General features: G+C 45.0%; 1 protein-coding gene across 12 annotated transcripts in view; it reads left to right on the top strand.

The window, feature by feature from the left end:
• LOC144768755 (general transcription factor II-I repeat domain-containing protein 2-like) overlaps positions 1 to 20,419 on the top strand; it is a 428,006-nt gene that overhangs the window by 390,571 nt on the left and 17,016 nt on the right. For all 12 annotated transcript variants that reach the window (XM_078652658.1, XM_078652655.1, XM_078652660.1 and 9 more), the window contains one exon: positions 20,195 to 20,276. The gene's annotated coding sequence lies outside the window, so the exon portion shown is untranslated. The remainder of the gene's footprint in view (positions 1 to 20,194; positions 20,277 to 20,419) is intronic.

The following is a 20,419-nucleotide window of genomic DNA, read 5'->3' on the forward strand; positions in this document are numbered from 1 at the left end:
GATTTTAGCAATTGAGGATGAAATAGTTCAGCAGAAGGAGACGATTACATCCATACAATCTTTGAAAGACGATACTAACTGGAAACTTATAGATTTGGAGAACCGTTCCAGAAGGGACAATTTACGTATTTTGTGGGTACCAGTAGGGAGAGAGGGCAATGATCTTTGACATTTTGTCATTGAACTATTTTCAGAAGCCTTCCCCCGAACTCAAGCACTGGAAGTAGTAGGTAGAACTTCAGAGAGCATGTAGGTTCCCATTTCATCTGTGTGGTGGAGTAGGGGGACCTAATGAGAAGGCTAGGGCCATACTGATTTGTCTCCATAATGTTTTTCTTCTGGAATCTTTATATGATTTGGCAAGGCCTGACAGGAAGAGAGGAGAGAAGGGTTGTGAATTTTTGTTTGCCCTGATTTCTGTCAGGCCACAGTCCAAAAGAGATGGCAAATGCGTCAAATGATTTCACTTTTTCAAGCTAAAGAGGCACAGGGCTTTTTGCTTAACCCGTCTAAATTGAAAATTATTTATAAAGATAAAACACATTTTTGTGTCTCTGAAATAGTAGCGAAGGAATTTCTAAGTACAATATAGAACGAATTCAGTAATAAGAGAACATTGTGTTTTTTAGTGCTCTGGGTGTCCTTATATTAATGGTGCAGGCGGTATCGCCGTACATTGGTTTTCCTTATTTTCTTTTTCTATTTTCCTCAGGGGGCCGGGTGGGGTTCCTTTTCCACTCTCCATTACAAGAGAACTATACTAGTCCTCATGCCTCATTTGGGTGGGGATGGCGAGGAGGGGGAGCTGTTCGGGGAGGGCAAGGGTGGGGCGGAGGGAGGGGGGAGGAAAAGCAGGTTTGTGATTTAGTAATTGTTAGGCAACATGGTTATGGTACTTATTTTTTGTTAAGGATAATGTTTTCTTTATTGTCAAAAACTAGTTTATGGAATGGGCAGAGTAAACAAGGAGTGACTGATCCAACTACAATAATGACTAGTAAATGTTCTATTTGTTCGTGGAACATCTGTGGGTTAAATGATGAAAAGAAAAGGGGGGTGATGGCTCAAATTCTGCAGGCGATGCAGGTGGATTTGCTTTGTGTACAAGAAATACATATTATGTGGAATACATCGAAAGTGGCTAAATTATTTGGGTTTGTAGGTACTCAGCTGCTCTAGGCAGAGCTCGACTACCAGAGGTGTGGCAATTTTTAAGAGATATGGTTTTGGGGTCTGAAAACAGTAAAGGAGAATGTCTGGGGGTGCTGGGTTATTGTTGAATTAATGATTCATGGTTCCCCAATGACGATTTGCTCTATATATGGTCCTAATTTGGATGATCCAGAGATGATGCATTATTTGAGTATTGAATTAGCAGCCTGCCATCCCCGTTACTCCTTTGTGGGGATTTTAACCTTCATATGGAGGGAGTATTCGACATTGCCAGTGATCGTTCATATAAGGGGAAAAAATTAAAGTTTTTAAAGCCACCAGAGGCTTAGTAAAAGAGTTTTGGTTAGTGGACGCATGGTGTGCGCACAGTAAAGGTGCCCCTGGGGCAACTTTTTATTCAGCTCCTCATAAAAAACATGTGCACCTGGATTATTTTTTCATTACAGCTGAAAAGGCAATAAGTGCTAAGATTGAGATCAAACCCAGGATCATCTCAGATCACAACCCGGTTGTTTTAGAATTGGACCTTAGCTCTAGGCCCCTGCCCAAGGCATGGACTTTTAAGCGTAAATTCCTAATGGATCCCGCATATTGTGAGCATATGCGCAAATGGATTGAGGATTTTTTTTTTAAATCAACCGTGGTACATCGTCAGATTCTATTGTCTGGGATACATTTAAGGCTGGGGTCCGGGGAGAAACACTAAGCTATTCTAAAGATAAGCAGCGTTAAAATATGGGAGGAAATTCAGGATGGGATGAATAAGTATGGGGGTGGTAATCAGGCAACAAAATACGGAAAAAAAATTACAAAGATATTGCAGTGCAAAAATGAGTATTTATCAACATTTTGTTATGAAATTAGCCGCAAAATGGCTTTGCATATGTCTGAAATTTATGAAACCGGCGAGAATTCTGGTAGGATCCTAGCAAAAAGATTACATCAGAAGGAAATTGCAAACAGGATCAATAGGATTCAGGATCATCTTGGTCAGATTTAAGATACCCCAGTGGAAGTGCTGAATGTGTTTTGCAAATTCTATCACAAACTTTAGTCAGAAGATGTAATAACAGAGTCAGAAGAGAAAATGAAGAAATTTAATTTGGATATGGAAATTAAGAAACTTACACAAGATCAAAATGAGGAATTAGCAGCATATCTAACCTGGGAAGAAGTCAAGGGGGCAATAATGTCACTTGCAGCAGGAAAAGCCGTGGGTCCAGATGGTATCCCCCTAGAATTTTATAGGACATTCCGTCAAGTTTTAAGATCAGAACTTATGACGCTTGTTCTTGACTGCTCAAGGTGGAATTGCTCCATTTTACTCGGGAGAACAAGGGGAACGCTGGGTGGTAGGACATTTGTGTCAGCACGGTGTTTCCATGCAAAAATATGTGGAAAATATGTTTTTTCAGCCAAATTTGAGGTTTGCAGCGGATTCTGGGTAGGAAAACGTTGGTGGATCCATGCTAGCCATGCCTAATTGGACTACCCAGGGTGTCTAGTTTTCAGAAACATGTGGGTTTGGTAGGTTTCCCTAGATGGCGGCAAGCCCGGGGCCAAAAAACCAGACCCCCCCAAAACCAGGTAGTTTTGTTATAGGTAATTTTGAAGTCTCCACAATACGATTTGGGCCATTTCCTGTTTCAGTCACCTTGCCTACCCACACAAGTGAGGTACCATTTTTATAGGGAGATCTGGGGGAATGCTGGGTGGGAGGACATTTGTGCATCCCCACAGATTCCAGAACTTTCCCACACCGAAATTTGAGAAAAAAGATTTTTTTTCAGCTAAATGTGAGGTTTACAGGAGATTCTGTGTAGGAAAATTTTGGGGGACCTAGGCAAGCCATATCTCGCTGGACTCCCCCAGGTGTCAACTTTTTAGAAATGTGTGGGTTTGGAATTTTGCCACGATGGCCACCGAGCCGGGGGCAAAAAACCCAGGTGACCCCCTTTGCAAATCCAGGTTGTTTTGTGATAGGTAATTTTGATGTCTCCTCAATACATTTTGGGCCCTTGCCTGTTGCGGGTACCATTTTTATCAGAAAACCTGGGCAAACACTGGGTGGTAGGAAATTTGTGGCTCCATGTAGATTCAGAACTTTCCCACATAGAAATTTGAGAAAAAAGTGCTTTTTTCAGCAAAATTTGAAGTTTGCAGGGGATTCTGGGTAGGGAAAGTTGGGGGACCCACGCAAGCCATACCTGGCTGGACTCCCCTGAGTGTTTAGTTTTAAGAAATGTGTGGGTTTGGTAGGTTTTCTGAGATGGCCGCTGAGCCCGGGGCCAAAAGCCTAGGTGACTCCCCTTGCAAAACCAGGTTGTTTTGTGATAGGTCATTTTGATGTCTCCTCAATACGTTTTCGACCCTTACCTGTCGCGGGTACTTGAACCACCCATGCGAATGAGTTTTTTGGCCCTAGGCTGCCAAATTTCTGTTTCCCTATCCAGAATACCCTGCAAACCCCAAATTTACCTGAATAAAACATATTTTCCACACATTTGTGCGCAGAATCACTGTGCTGGCACAAATCTCCTACTACCCAGCATTCCCCTTGTTCTCCCAAGTAAAATGATACCTCAATTGTGTGGGTGTCTAAAGCAGAATTGGCTAAAACCTTTTTTTTTAAATGTAGCGCTTAGAATTCTCGGTGCTATACTCCCTATGTTTCGGGCTCTTCCTAGTCACAGGCCTTTGGCACACCCACACAAGTGAGGTATCATTTAACTCTGGAGAACAAGGGGAACACTGGGTGGTAGGCCATTTGTGTCGGCACAGTGATCCCACACAAAAAAGTGATTTTTTTTCAGCTAAATTTGATGTTTGCAGAGGATTCTGGGTAGGGAAACATTAGGGGACCCATGCAAGCCATACCTCACTGGATGCCCACGGGTGTCTAGTTTTCAGAAATGTGTGGGTTTGGTAGGTTTCCCTATATGCCCGCCGAGCCCAGCGTCAAAAACTCAATGGACCCCCTTTGCAAAACCAGGTTGTTTTGTGATAGGTAAATTTGATGTCGCCGCAATAGGTTTTTGGCCCTTGCCTGTCATGGGTACTTGACCCACCCACGCGGGTGAGGTATAATTTCTATCAGGAGACCGGGGGGAACGGTGGGTGGGAGGAATTTTGTGGATCCACGTAGATTTCAGAACTTTCCCACACAAAATTGGAGAAAAAAGTGATTTTTGTCCGCTAAATTTGAGGTTTGCAGGGGATGGGTAAGAAAATGTTAGGGTACCAACTCAAGCCATACCTCGCTGGACTCCCCCGGGTGTCTAGTTTCTATTACTGTGTGGGTTTTATAGGTTTCCCTAGATGGCTGTCGAACCTGGGGTCAAAAACTAAAGGGACCCCCCTTGCAAAACCAATTTGTTTTGTGATAGTTAATTTTGATGTTGCCTCAATAGATGTTGGGCCCTTGCCTGTCACGGGTACTTGACCCAGCCACGCAGGTGAGCTATAATTTTTATCGGGAGACCTGGGGGAATTCTGGGTGGGAGGAAATTTGTGGCTCCACGTAGATTCCAGAACTTTCCCACACAGAAATTTGAGAAAAAATGATTTTTTCAGCTAAATTTGAGGTTTGCAGGGGAAAAGTCGGGTAGGGAAACGTTAGGGGACCCACGCAAGTCATACCTCACTGGACACCCCTGGGTGTCTAGTTTTCAGAAATGTGTGGGTTTGATAGGTTTCCCTAGATGGCCGCCGAGCCCGGGGCCAAAAACTTGTGGGACCCCCCTTGCAAAACCCGGTTGTTTTGTGATAGGTAATTTTGTTGTCCACTCAATAGGTTTTGGGCCCTTGCCTGTTGCGAGTACTTGACCTAACCCACGCAAGTGAGGTACCATTTTTCTCAGAAGACTTTGGAGAACACGAGTTAGGTAGAATTTTGTGGATACACGCAGATTCCAGAACTTTCCTCCACAGAAATAGGAGGAACATTTGTTTTTTTGGACACATTTTTAGGTTTTCATGGGATTCTGGGTAACAGAACCTGGTGAGAGCCAGTCAAGTCACCCCATCCTGGATTTCCCTGGGTGTCTAGTTTTAAAAAATGTACAGGTTTACTAGGTTTCCCTATGTGCCGGCTGTGCTAGGGCCCAAAATCCACAGGTAGGCCGATTCCTAAAAACAAATCCGTGCCTAGTCTGCTTTCTGCCGCCCTTTGGGGACTTTCGGGGGGGTTTGCCCCAATATGCCCCAAGGGCACACTGTGGCTATTTCTTTGGGGGGTGGGGGCATTGGTATGCCGATTCGGGGCATCCCCCACCCCCACACATAAAAAAGCTGGTGCAATCTTTGGCATCTAGTGGGCTTTTTGCCTCCTGGGGGGCAGATTGGGGGCTACTACCCCCATCTTCCCCCCAGGGGGGCATAAAGGCTGTAATTGTGTTGGGTGGGGGGTGGGGCATTGGCATGCCTGTTTTGGGCAGCCACACACTAATTAAAATTTGACCAAAAATTTCCCTGGCGTCTAGTGGGCTTTTTGCCCCCCCCGGGGGCAGAATGGCAGCTACTGTCCCATCTCACCGCATTTTGCGGGTCCTGCTTCCACGTCTCTTTGGCGGCCATCTTAGTTTGGGGGGTAGCTTGCACGCTCTAGTCCTCTCTCTAGGAGGCGAGCAGTGCATAAATTGGGGCTAATTACTTCAGTTTGCTCCTTACAGACGAGCATACGACCAGCAGCGCTCTTCTAGCAGCGCGACCTTGCCAGCAGCTATCTGGGATTTTAAAACTCCCGTTTTTGGTCATTTTGTTTAATTATTATTTTAGCTTCTACCCTGTTTTTAATACTGCCTGCCTCGCATACTTGCATTCCTGGCCCCTCTCCCGCACTATAATCGGTCATTTCACCGCATTTTGCGGGTCCTGCTTCCACGTCTCTTTGGCGGCCATCTTAGTTTGGGGGTTGCTTGCACGCTCTAGTCCTCTCTCTAGGAGGCGAGCAGTGCATAAATTGGGGCTAATTACTTCAGTTTGCTCCTTACAGACGAGCATACGACCAGCAGCGCTCTTCTAGCAGCACGACCTTGCCAGCAGCTATCTGGGATTTTAAAACTCCCGTTTTTTGGTCATTTTGTTTAATTATTATTTTAGCTTCTACCCTGTTTTTAATACTGCCTGCCTCGCATACTTGCATTCCTGGCCCCTCTCCCGCACTATAATCGGTTATTTCACCGCATTTTGCGGGTCCTGCTTCCACGTCTCTTTGGCGACCATCTTAGTTTGGGGGGTAGCTTGCACGCTCTAGTCCTCTCTCTAGGAGGCGAGCAGTGCATAAATTACGGTCATGCTTACGCGCAGCGGTGACGCACTGCGGGGACGCCAGATTGATGCCGGAGTTACGCCAGAGTTCAGCCCGTCTGCGCCCGTCCGCGCTGAGGACGGACTGCGGGCTGGGCTGGACCTGGTTTCTTCATCTTTGCTATCCGGTAAGTCATTTAGGCGCAATGCTCCATCTGCGCTACTGGCTCTTAGACCTCCCGCATGCCCTGCTCTACATTGTTTTACACCGTTAGGGCTACTACAGTCTCGCTGCTGTATGGCTTGTTCTTCCTCCTTCCATCCCTTCGGCTCTTGTCCTATTAGTCTCTGTCCGTCCTCTTCAATGTCCACCATCTCGTACAGAAATGGGTTTCTATTAAATGTGCGTTCGCTAATTAAACACAACCTAGCCTTCCACGACTTTGTTGACGAGAGACAGCCGGACTGGGTCTTCATTACTGAGACCTGGGCTTCTGACTCCTCCGGTCATGACCTTCTTTTAGCTATCCCAGAGGGCTATTCTCTACATAGGCTTGATAGACCTAAACGTAGAGGTGGAGGTATTGCTATTCTTTTTAAATCCTCCTTTCAATGCACGGTTAACCCACTTTCCTCGCCTCAAGATCGTTTTGAAGCCTTATACTTCTGTATTACATGTGCTCCATCGGTCTCTTTCACGGGGATCTTGATGTATAGGCCGCCGGGCTATAGAGCTAATTTTGCCTCGGAAATACTGAGCATTCTCGAACCCTACTTTGGAAAGCCATGCTTCACCATTTTGGGCGACCTCAATTTCCATCTCGATGAGGTCAATTCTAGGGACACTCTATCATTAGTCGAATCCCTCGGAACATGTGATCTTGTTCAGCTTGTTACCAGTCCCACTCATATGGCAGGTCACACCCTCGACGGGGTATTTTCTAATGATCTTAGACTTTCCTGCGGCTCACCTTTGCCGTTGGTCTGGACAGATCATTTTGCAGTCCCTCTTCACCTAGCCTTCTCCACCTCTTATTCCACTAAGAAGGGGATTACCCCGTTTGTTTCTAGAAGAAATTTTAGAAACCTCACGGACGAGGCTCTTGCCCCTTTTGTTCCTTCACCTGAGGCTCTATTCCCAAAAGACGCGGATGAAGCAGCCCAAGATTTGAAGGATTCCATCACCAATGCAGTAGAAAAACTTGCTCCTGTATCCCTGCAATATGTAGCCCGACGTAAACCATCAGCACCGTGGTTTTCGGACCATCTTAGATTATTAAGACAGGGCTGCAGAAGTAGTGAGAGGAGGTGGAGGAAATCCTGGGACCCTACGGACCGGGAGGCTCATAAGTCTGCTCTACGGGAGTATAAGCAGAAAGTGATAATGGAGAAGCAGGAATACTTCTCCAATCTTACTAGCTCACTCACTTCCTCTAGGGAGCTTTTTAAAATTGCAGATTCCCTATGCTCCCTTCAACTTCCAGATCCCGTAGTCAGTTCTCAACGTCTTTGTAACGACATTGCAGACTTTTTTCACAAAAAAAATTCTGATATTCATACTTCCTTAGAAGTGCAATGTCTCTCCTTGGGCGAAAATATTCTTTCAGGCATAAGCTCTCTTGAGTCACTGGATACAGCCCCCTCTAGCCTTCTTTCGGACTTTTCACCTCTGTCTTTGGAGGAATTAAATCTTCTTCTTGACTGGACGAAATCCTCTTCTCCATTGGACCCATTGCCTCTTAAAAAGCTAAAAGAGTGTAGGAGCAGTCTCCTTCCCTCCCTGCTTGAGGTGATGAATAAGGCGATTGCCCAAGGCTCTTTTCCACTGGTATGGAAGATGGCTATCGTGAAACCGCTTCTCAAGAAGCCTTCACTCGATCCCGGCCTCCTGAAAAATTTTCGACCCATTTCCCTGCTTCCCGCACCTGCGAAAATTCTGGAAGCACATTTGAATCGCCACCTATCTTCTTTTCTTGAGGCCTCTGAGTATCTAGACACTACCCAACATGGTTTTCGAAAACAGCATAGCACAGAATCTGCCCTCACCTTTGTAGTCGATAACATCAGACGCAAGGTTGATGCTGGACAAACTACCGTTCTAGTGCTATTGGACCTCACGGCCGCATTTGACACCTTGTCTCCTGCCATTTTGACATCTCGGCTCAGGGAGGCAGGTGTCACTGGTTCGGCCCTGAGCCTCCTCCAATCCTTTCTCCTTGATAGGGAACAGAGAGTGATGCTTGGTAACCACCTCTCCCCTGCGAAGTCTTTGCAATGTGGGGTGCCTCAGGGGTCGGCATTAAGTCCGACCCTGTTCAACATCTATGTGGCCCCCCTTGCTAGGCTTGTTAGATCGCAGGGGATGGAGGTGGTATCATACGCCGATGACACCCAGATTATGGTGTCATTCACCCAGTCCTCTGTCATAACATCTGCCTCTAGCTTCAGGTCCTGTATGCAACATGTTGCAGACTGGATGGTTATCAACTCCCTGAAACTAAATGGCGACAAGACTGAGGTCTTGGTCTTTGGGAAGGACCAAGATGTCTGGTCGAAGGAGTGGTGGCCTTCCTCTCTTGGCACCTGCCCCACTCCCTCTCAATCTGCCAGAAATCTGGGTGTGGTGTTTGATACCTCACTCTCGATGTCTCTTCAGGTGAATCGGACTGTTGCAACCTGTTGGGGTGTGATCAGGACGCTCAATAGAATTCGCAGCTATTTGTCTCTCCAAGCACGCAAGCAGATTGCAGTCGCCCTTGTTGGTTCCAGGTTGGATTATTGCAACTCTCTCTACATGGAGGCCAACAAGGGCCTTATACATCGGCTGCAAATCGTGCAGAATGCTGCTGCACGTTTTGTCCTAGATCTCTCTAGAGCTTCTTCTGCTACTACTGCAAGGAGAGACCTTCATTGGCTGCCTATTCAGCACAGAATCCATTTTAAGATTCTGTGTCTGACCTATAGAGCTCTCGAGGATGGACCTAAAGGCGCTATTAGCTCCCTGCTTACTCGTTACCACCCTACAAGGTGCCTTCGCTCTTCGGGACTATTCCAGCTTGTTGTCCCTCGTTTGAAGCTCACCAGATGGGGAGCCAGGGCCTTTTCTGTTGTCGCTCCCCAGCTCTGGAACATTTTGCATATGGAGATTAAGACTCTACCCTCTTTAGTTTTGTTCAAAAAGGCATTAAAAACGTGGTGCTTTTCAAGGGCCTACACTGGCTGAATCGTAAGGTCTTTGTTATGAGCTGATTCTGTAATTAGGCGCCTTGATGCCCACTGGGCTAAGTCCGCGCACGATAAGATCCCTTTATTATTATTATTATTATTATCTGCCCCCAGGAGGGGCAGGAAGGCTGTAATTGTTGTGAGGGAGGGGTGTGGGCATGGGCATGCCTGCTTTGGGCAGCCCCCACCCTAATTCAAATTTGACAAAAAAAATCCCTGCCGACTAGTGGGGGGCAGAAAGACTGAATTGTGCCCTTTTTTATGAGGAGAGTGAAGGCCCTTGCCCAAGGGGCCACTCCCCCCACCCTGGTGTTCAGTTCAGTTCAGTTCAAAGTTATGTTTATTAAGATCATAATCTTTAAACAAGCATAAAAGGCAATGCCACGAGTTTAAAATGTCCACATAAAAGTTAATAAAATCATTAACAATTGCTCCAGTATTGATTAAAGAATTCTTACCCACCCTCATACATTTCATATCACCCGTATAATTGTAATTATAAAAACACAGAATAAATTATCTCCTTTAAAACCATCTCATTTCCTTACATCAAGTATATATTTTGTTGGTATAAAAGCATAAAATCCTGCAAATTACTCCTGTCCTCTTAATAGGCTCTGTACCGCCTTTATATATTTACCTAAGGCAATTGCAACATCAATGGTGGGCATTTCAGTTAAGAGGATAGCCGTCTGCGCTCTAGTTCTTATGTCATGTTTTAAAAATATTGGGCGCAGCCATTGTTTCCGCAGCTCTAGTAAAGTTAGGCAGTCAAGAAGAATATGTATAAGGTCGCCTTTGGAGCCCAGGTTACATCTGCAGTACCCTTTATTATCTAACATTGTTGATTTTAAGTTTCTGTTTATTAACCAGGGATTGATCCCAATCCGCGACCTTAATATCTCCTGCCTATAGCAACGGTTTGGTAAGATGTAGAGGTAGGGGAACCCCTTCTCATTTGACCAAGAGTTCAACATGAATTCTACTGATTTTTTCTTTACTAAGTAGGCCATGTCAGTCTCCCTCGAGGCTTCCTTTCCGTTCAATTTCAGCTCACTCTTTGAGAAGGCTAATTGGTGCGTGTCCTGGTTTACCTCCACCTTTAGCCCTGTGCAGACCTGTCTCATTTTTTCTCTACAAGTTTTTGCCCACTTTAGATCGCTGTTTTGAATTTCCTTCCTGCACCATTGTGCTATTTTTTGACCTTCTGTCTCTTCCAGACGTTTCCAAAGTCTGATTATCGCAGATTGTATTTGTACCTCCCAAGAGTTTGTGCCTATCTCTATTCTTATGGCTTGGACCATAGATGATTGTGGTAGGAATAAAAGGCTTTTGAGGCATTTCCCTTCTATCAGGTCCCAGGCTCCCTTACCGCTCAAATAAAGGATTTCTTCTCCGTATAAGACCTGTGAGGGTATCATTGCGTTAAAGACTTTCAGAAGTGGACGGTGCGACAGATCACCGTAGTCCCGGTTAAACATTTTTAGACCACAAATTGATGTATGGGCTTTTGCTCTTTGTGCTTCCAAATGGGTTCGCCAATTTAGTAATTTATCGAACCATATACCTAGGTAACGGTATTCTTTTACCGTCTCCAATTTGAGATCCCCTAAGTACCAATTGAACTTACTTATCTTTTTTCCGAAGCATACGGTTTTTGTTTTATCTAAGTTTACTGTTAAGAATTTCCTCAAACAGTATTCCTTAAATGCATTCAGCTTTCTTTGGAGGCCTATCTCCGTCTGGTCTACTATTACTAGGTCGTCTGCATAAAGTAGGCAGGGCACCTTTTTTCCGTCCATTCTAGGGCTTGCACTTCCTTCTACCTCTAGATGGGCCGGTAGGTCTGATAGAAAGATGGAGAATAGCTGTGGTGCCAGAACGCAACCCTGTCTTAGGCCATTTTCAATGGGTATTTTTTGTGTCAGTGTACCCCCGGTATCCCTAATTACTTGAGCCCGGTTTCCTTGGTGTAGTTCCTTTATTATAGTTAGTAGATCTTTAGGAATTTTTACCTTTATTAATGTTTCCCATAGGCAGACCCGATCAACTGAGTCGAAGGCAGCTCGGAAGTCAACGAAACAACAGCATAATTTACCGTTTTGTTCCGATGACTTCTTTGCCATTGCCCACAGTGCGAAACCATGGTCTATTGTGGAGGGCCCCTCCCTGAATCTGCCTTGTTCTATAGGTATGATTTGGAACTCCTTAGCCCATGCGTTAAGTTTATTTAGTACAATTTTTGAAAAAACCTTCTCTCCTATGTCTAGGAGGTTAATCAGTCTGTAGTTTTGTGGTTCCTCCATGCTCCCTTTCTTATGGATTGGCCGGATTACTGCGCCTTTCCAGTTGGGTGGCATTATGCCTTCTGTTAATATTATGTGGAACATCTGGCCAAAAATTTTTGCCCACCACTTTACTTCTGACTTTATTATTATTGCGGGAAGGTTGTCTGGTCCTGCCGCACGAGTCAGCTTAAGTTCTCTTATTACCTGTTCTACTTGATTCTCGTTGAACTCGGATTTGAGGTCTTCAGATATTTCCTGCCATTTTTGGGGCTCTACATGATTTCGAGGAGTTCGTACCCCGTACAATTCCTTTATGTACTCCTCCCAGGCTGCCTCACTGACCACACATTTCATTTCTCCATCTGTCGGTCCAGAGGCTGCCTTTACTATTTTCCAGAATTTTCTTAGTTTTTTTTCCTCAATTGCTTCTAACAAGTTCAGCCAGCATTTTTCTTTATATGACCTCTTTGCATCATTTACCATTTTTTTTAAATCTGCTTTCTGCTTGTTTATACTTTCCTGCCTCTCGAGGGTGAAATTCTTTTTTTGTCTTCTTTGTGCTGCTCGTATCTCCTTTTTTTAGATTGACACTCAGCCGAGAACCATTTCACTCGGCTGACCGGGAGTTTTGGGTTGTTCTTATTAACCTTTTTTAATTCTATTTTTAAGCACTGGACTACTTGATCTATCTTCTCTGTATACCATTCCAGATTTTTTCCTTCCAAGTTTCCTAGTTTCACCTTTGCTTGCATAGCCTTCAGTTTTTCCTGGTATTCCTCAGTAAGTCGTGTTGTTACCCGTTTGGGGTACTCGACATCCTGTGGAATCACTTTGTCTCTTGGCATCTTACTTCCCCTAGAGATCCTTAGGAGCAAAGCATTATGGTCACTAAGTTCTTTTTGTTCTATTTTGAAGTCCCGTACTAGATGGAAGTTCCAGGCTGGCATAAACATATAGTCAATTGGGCACTTCTGTAGGCCTATTTTAAATGTCTTCCCTGCTGGGCAGTCTGACTTCATTCTACCGTTCAGACATTGGAGACCCCTACCTCCTAGGAAGTGTATTAGTTCTGATTCCTGTTTCGTGGGTTCACCTGCTGGGAAACTAGCGTGGTTTATTCCATACTCTCCCAACAATTCTCTATTCCAACGGTCTACCTTTTTTGGATTTAGTTTATGATTAAAATCTCCCATAATTATCAATGTATCTGAAGCATATTTTTCTAAAAGAAGGTCCATGTCCTCTATAAAATGACCCATCTCCCTCTCATACTCTACTGTGTTTTCCCACTGCATATATACATTCATCACAGTCAACATTTTGTATTTCATTTCCAAAGTCAACAATTCAAGTCTACAAGCTAGAATCCATTTACATTTCATTTTTAGTGGAGTCGCTTCTCGCAATACTTTTGTTGACACTAATATCATTAAACCCCCAGACGGGCGACCAAATCTTTTTCTCGTGGCTGGGCGATTCAATTGTAGATAACCCTCAATGATTGGGGTTTCATCGCATGTCCAAGTCTCTTGTAGGCAGGTAATTTCCACTTTATTTATTACTTCTTTAATGTATTCCCGCTTTAGTTCGCTGCCTAAACCATTTATATTCCATGTTAAGAGACTTAGACATTGCGACACCCCCCATCCTATTCTACCTCACTTAAGCCTCCATCTTCTGCCCCTTCCTCCGTATAGTGCTCGTTTAAATCTCCCACATAGCTGCTACTTAGAGACCAGTTGTCCCATGTGGCATCATTTCCTGCATTGTTTATCACTATATTCATGCAGCTCCGGTTTTCCAGATTATCTCTGCATAACTTTACTTGTCTCCTCCCCAGACCTGCATGGTATTTTAGAAAGGTACTACTCAGGAGGCCTTTCACTTCCCTCTCTGGTATTACCCTTATACCCATTTGGTTTATCTCACTGGTGGCTTTTAAGATTGCCGTTTTTACCAGGTCTGAGTGCAGTGACACTTTAGTTATTTCTTTACCGTTTCTATTTTCTTCGAAGCCAACTTGTCTTAGATCCCTTGTACTAATCCCACTCAGGCTGCTGCATTTGGAAAAAGCGGTCAGAATCTGTGCCCTATTTAAGGGGTTCGTATTTCTAACCGACTTTCCCCTTTTCACAGCTTGTAGTTGTTCCAGGTATAGCCACTTGTTATTATCCACCTCTAATATTTCCTTGGGAGTTTCATATTTTAGCTGTCTGCTCTTTATTCTCCCTTGTGGTGGCCCCTGACTTTCCACTTCTGTTAGGTCTCTGGAATGTGGGCTAACTACTCTTTGACCATTTTTGGGCTGTCCTGGAGCTATTCTTACTTACTTTTTAATATTACTTCTCCCATTTTTCCTAAGTACTAACGGGGTCATTGTTATTTTGGGCACAGATTGCGTGGGTTCAATCGGTACATAGATTGGGGCGAATGCATTTAAGTTTGGCTGTGGTCCCCCCTCTGGTTTCTTCTTTTGTCTCTTTGTCGAATGGTACAGGGCCCGCTTCTTACCATTCCTATTTCTAGTGGGAGCTACTGCATACACCCCTTGCCTTTTTATCAGCATTGGCTGTCTAGAAATATATACATTGTTTGATGTCTCTGTCGCTTCATTTACTCTACTTTGTTCTATTGGTTGGGGTGTGACTGCTGAATTTGCCACAACTACCTCTACGGGGTCACTCTCTATATTTTCTTCTATAGACTGAGGAGTGGCTATCATAATTGGCATTTGGCTCTTAATCCTCACCAGTTCCTCGCCAATCTTTTTTAGGGACAGTTTCTGTGCTTTCAACACTCCATTATTTGATAGTGTTACTTCTAAAATTCCTTGGAGTGTCTTCTGTAACATCAATATTAGTTCCAACAGGGAAGATGTGGGAGTTACAGAAAGGATCGAATCCTGTAGGTTGTTTATTTCTGGATTTGCTTGATTTTCCGTTCTTACAACGTCCTGCTCTGAATGATTTTTTTGGGCATTCGCTTCCTGCCTTTGTTGATCTCTTGCGTCTCCCCAGACCAGGCTCGGGCTCTGAGTTTCATTTCCCTTTTGCCTTTCATTTTCTGTGGATTGCAGCGAGAACATTCTTGGAGACGAGGAGAGCCGAGGCGCTGCTATTTGTAGATTTTGACTTAGAAGGGTAAGGTTTATTAATATTGGGTCCTCCCCTCCTTCCTCTATGTCTATAGATTGTTCATCGGGAGGTTCTCTCACTTCTTTCCTTCTTTGGTTCACGTTTTCTGCCCCCGCCTCTTCACTGTCTTTTGCGCCGTTTTGTTCCTCATCTTCTACTTGTTCCAAGTTTATTTGCTCTATAGATTTGTAGTGTTTCCCTACAAAGTCTTTTATGGAACTGGAGGCTGCCAAATTTTCTTTCCGTTTAGTGGTTGTTTTAGTGCAGTCCCTTTTGGCTTCCGGTACATTTTTGGTTGCCCTTTTAACTTTTCTTTTCTTACGTCTCCCCTTGCTGTTGTCCAATGCAGAGGTCTGGCTTTCCTGGGACTCTTCCAGTGAAATTGAAACCTCCATTACTTTACTCTTCCCTAAGCTATCATCTTTGCGCACTTTTTGCCCTTTTTTCGGGGCCATCTCATGGGGTTGTAATGTCTTTAACTGCAATGCTACTGTAAATGTTTTCACAATTCTGTTCAGGGGTGGCTCATAAATATACACAATTCTTTCACTTACCTCTGTTGTGCCTTATATCTGCCAGCCTGCCTTGCCGCTCTTGTTTTACTCTCCGGGATATTTCTCCTGTTGCACCTTCTCTCCTAGGCTTCTTGCACCTCAGGTGCCTTAGGTACTGACTGGGTGCAATCACGCTATCTGAGGTCCAAATTCTGGCGTTCTTCAGGGCCCGGGCTATGCCCCCCCCTCCAGCGCTGCTGCACCACTGACCGGCGTGCCTCTGTTAGTAGTCCTAACAGTGACCATGCAGCGCCCTCGCTGCTTTCCTTTCACTGGGCTAATGGCTACAGCGTGGGGGAAGGCTAAAAGGTATTTCCTCCCCTTTGTCTCGCGTGCTTCCTCACAGTGTTGGGGGCTCCCGGCGGCCGGCGGCCGGTTTCCGTGAGTTCGCGTTCGCGTTTAGCCGTCTCCTGCTGCTCCTGCTCGATTGCTCAGGCTGCGTCTCCTGGTTGCGTCCTGTGAAGGCAAGGCTAGGTGTGGCTAGGCGCAACAGAGGGATTTCAGCTGATTCCCGTGCTCCGAGCAACACAACCACCCTGGTGTCTAATGGGTGGATCCCTGCATGGGGATCACCCACGATCCCCAAGCAGGGATTCACTGAGGAGGGGTACCATTGGAAAGGGGAGATTCACCCCTTTCCAATGATACCTCTCCCCTCTTTCTACATGCTCAGGGGGCTGAGATAACCCCCTGAGCACATAGAAAGTGAAACTGAAATGAGACTAAAGAGAGCAGTGCAGAGAGTCAGGGTAGAGACAAAATGGAGTCTCTCTTGTATAGGCCTCTAGGCCCGAAAAGAGGCAAAAGAGACATAGAATCATGTCAAAGCCAATAGGCAAGCCTTGCAAATAGGTAAGATAAAGTCGGAAATAAAGGACCTATCATCATATACTGAGATGGCAGTGGACAATGGTCACCACCAGTCCAATTGGTACAAATTATCCTGTCGCTACAGATGCTGAAAGAGGTACAAATGGTACAGAAAGAGCAAGAGAAGTGCAGAAAGAAGCAACAGAGGTACAGAATGCGGCAAGAGAGGTGCAGCAACAGGCAGTAAAGGTACAGAAAGAAGGAACAGGTGTGCAGAAAGAGGCAAGAGAGGTACAGAAACAGAAAAGAGAGGTGCAGAAAGAGGCAAGAGGGGTGCAGAAACAGACAAGAGAAGTGCAGAAATAGGTAAGATAAAGTCGGAAATAAAGGACCTATCATCATATACTGAGATGGCGGTGGACAATGGTCACCACCAGTCCAATTGGTACAAATTATCCTGTCGCTACAGATGCTGAAAGAGGTACAAAGGGTACAGAAAGAGCAAGAGAAGTGCAGAAAGAAGCAACAGAGGTACAGAAAGAGGCAAGAGAGGTGCAGAAACAGGCAGTAAAGGTACAGAAAGAAGGAACAGGTGTGCAGAAAGAGGCAAGAGAGGTACAGAAACAGAAAAGAGAGGTGCAGAAAGAGGCAAGAGGGGTGCAGAAACAGACAAGAGAAGTGCAGAAATAGGTAAGATAAAGTCGGAAATAAAGGACCTATCATCATATACTGAGATGGCGGTGGACAATGGTCACCACCAGTCCAATTGGTACAAATTATCCTGTCGCTACAGATGCTGAAAGAGGTACAAATGGTACAGAAAGAGCAAGAGAAGTGCAGAAAGAAGCAACAGAGGTACAGAATGCGGCAAGAGAGGTGCAGCAACAGGCAGTAAAGGTACAGAAAGAAGGAACAGGTGTGCAGAAAGAGGCAAGAGAGGTACAGAAACAGAAAAGAGAGGTGCAGAAAGAGGCAAGAGGGGTGCAGAAACAGACAAGAGAAGTGCAGAAATAGGTAAGATAAAGTCGGAAATAAAGGACCTATCATCATATACTGAGATGGCGGTGGACAATGGTCACCACCAGTCCAATTGGTACAAATTATCCTGTCGCTACAGATGCTGAAAGAGGTACAAAGGGTACAGAAAGAGCAAGAGAAGTGCAGAAAGAAGCAACAGAGGTACAGAAAGAGGCAAGAGAGGTGCAGAAACAGGCAGTAAAGGTACAGAAAGAAGGAACAGGTGTGCAGAAAGAGGCATGAGAGGTACAGAAACAGAAAAGAGAGGTGCAGAAAGAGGCAAGAGGGGTGCAGAAACAGACAAGAGAAGTGCAGAAAGAGGCAAAATATTTACTGAAAAGCAACAGAGTTTTTTAAAAAAGCAAGAGAAATGCAGAAAGAGGAAAGTGAGGTACAGAAAGAGGCAAGAGAGGCGCATAAAATGGCAAGAAAACAGTAGAAAGAGGCACAAGGGATGCAAAAAAGGGAAGGGTGCAGACAGACCCAAGAGAGGTGCAGAAAGAAGCTAGAGAAGTGCAGAAAGAAGCAAGAGAGGTGCATAATGACAGAAGACAAGTGCAGAAAGAGACAACAGGGGTGCAAAAAGAGACAACAGGTGGTACAGAAATAAGAACGAGAGGTGCAGAAAGAGTCAATAGAAGTGCAGAAAGTGGAGAGAGACGTGCAGAAAGAACCAAAAGATGTGCAGAATGGGCCAAGAGAGGTGCATAAAGAGGCAAGAGATGTGTAGAAGGAGGCAGGAGAAATGCAGAAAGAAGGTGGAGAGGGAGGAATAGATAGGGGAGAGGAGTTAGCCTAACAGCTAAGGGGGTCGACCTCGAATTTGGAGAACTGGATTCGAGTCTCGGCAATGACGTTGAGCATCCTGTGATTCTAGGCAAATCACTTAATCTCCCTGTGCCTAACAAAAAAAAGCATTTACAATGCAAGGGTCTTGTCTTTGTTAAAGTTAGAGCTATCGGCATTGCTCATGACATTATTTTTGTTTTTAAAACATATAAATAAATGGCATTGTCATTTACAATGCCAATAGCTTAATCTCTCGCAAATGCGAGACCTATTGTATTTGCACCCACACACACACAGCCACACACATACAGAGCCACACACACACAGACAGAGCCACACACACAGATAGAGCCACACACACACACACACAGACAGAGCCACTCACACACAGACAGAGCTACACACACACAGACAGAGCCACACACACACACAGCCACACACACACACAGACAGAGCCACACACACACACACAGAGCCACACACACACAGAGCCACACACACACAGACAGAGCCACACACACAGAGACGGAGCCACACACACACACACACAGACAGAGCCACACACACACACAGAGCCACACACACACTAGCCAGCACGCTGCATACCAAGCACAACTCTATAGGAACAGTTGTGAAGTCCTTCACTAAATTAAACAACACAGAAACACAACGTCAACAAACTTTTTCTCTCTATAACTTAAAGCCAGAGAACAATTCTTGACAGAACATTCTGAATCTTCTTCAATATAAATTGAACACGTCATTAAGGCACGCCCACCTCAGCAACCGCTGTGGAGGCAAGTGACTCACAAACACGAACAACTCATTAGGCACAACACCACACACATCCATCTCAAAGACACAGAACCACACACTCACACGTGTAACACACCTCATCCACTGCACGCAGACACCGGCAGTGTACCCAGCGTACCGCCACCTGCCAGGGATGGACATCTCACCGGTGTGGGGTGTGTCTAGACACAGCAAAGCCCAGGGCCACACCTTACCAACATCAACATCACACACTGCAGCTCCGTAAACAAGCCACCGGTGCGAAACCGAGAGCCACACCAGAAGCACCACGCCAAACACCAGCCAGGCCTAGGGCAAGGGACCAGTAAAAAGATGGTGTCAGATATATCAAGCACTCTTACCTGTGTGTTCTTGAACCCTCCCCTGTAAGGTGCTTGATTGGTTTTGCAGAGACGCTATGTGCCAAACTCCCAGAAACCCTATCCTACAACCTGTGATTCTTTTATAACACTAGGATGAAAGATAACAATCAGGGAGGAAGGCCGGAATCGGACGCTGGGGTTTTTCTTGTCGTCGACCTGCGAAGCAACAAGAAACTCTCTTTAACTTTTGTCCTATTCTTTAAACATTAGTTTTAAGAACATTTAGCATAAATCCGAATGGTGTTTTCTAAGGTTCCTACCTGCAATCTACTATATTAGGCTTCGTGTCCAGGAAGTCGAGGTTGTCTTGGTGGGCGAAGTCGGGTCGGCAGGAAGTTGTTTCTTAAAGGTGGTGGGATCTTTTTGAGGCTTGTGTTTTGTTGAGTTGTCACCCCTTGACCTTTTGCATTGGACTGTGACTCGAATGTTCTGTGTGAAACAACGACATTAAATTAGTGCATTTTCTAATTCAGCCTTTCTTACTCTATCAAACCGTTCCTTATTTTACTTACTTAGTATCCCCCTGCTTGATGCTCAATTCGACTTCGCACTTTAAATCTAAAATTTAACATATAATCAAAACAAACAGAAATATTCTACAGCCTTTTAACTGTACACTTTGTATTTGGTTGAACTTTGTTTTTCATCTGTAAATCTTCTAATCCCTTTATTCCAAAAGAGTGTCCAAAAATTATTCTTTCTTTGAAGAGAAGTCTTTTGCTAGCGGTGGGCGCCTTAAAGAAAATAAATTGTACTTAGCTTTCTTCTTTCTTTTGCAGGTGCATCGTGAGTTCCTGAAGACTCTGGCTGGTATGCTGTACCGATGTTCCTAAAAGCCCAGAGCTACTCTGGAGATCTCAGGTAAGTATTCAGTCAAGCGGGATGTTCCTCTGAAGCTTTCCGGAAGGCTAAGCACCTTCTGGAAGTCCGGGTGTGGCTTTTATAGTCTTGCCACACCCTAGGACGTTCTGCCGCCTGAGTGAACCTCGCCCTTACGTTGTGCT

The sequence above is a fragment of the Lissotriton helveticus genome, chromosome 7, assembly GCF_964261635.1.
Source record: "Lissotriton helveticus chromosome 7, aLisHel1.1, whole genome shotgun sequence".
Taxonomy (NCBI): domain Eukaryota; kingdom Metazoa; phylum Chordata; class Amphibia; order Caudata; family Salamandridae; genus Lissotriton; species Lissotriton helveticus.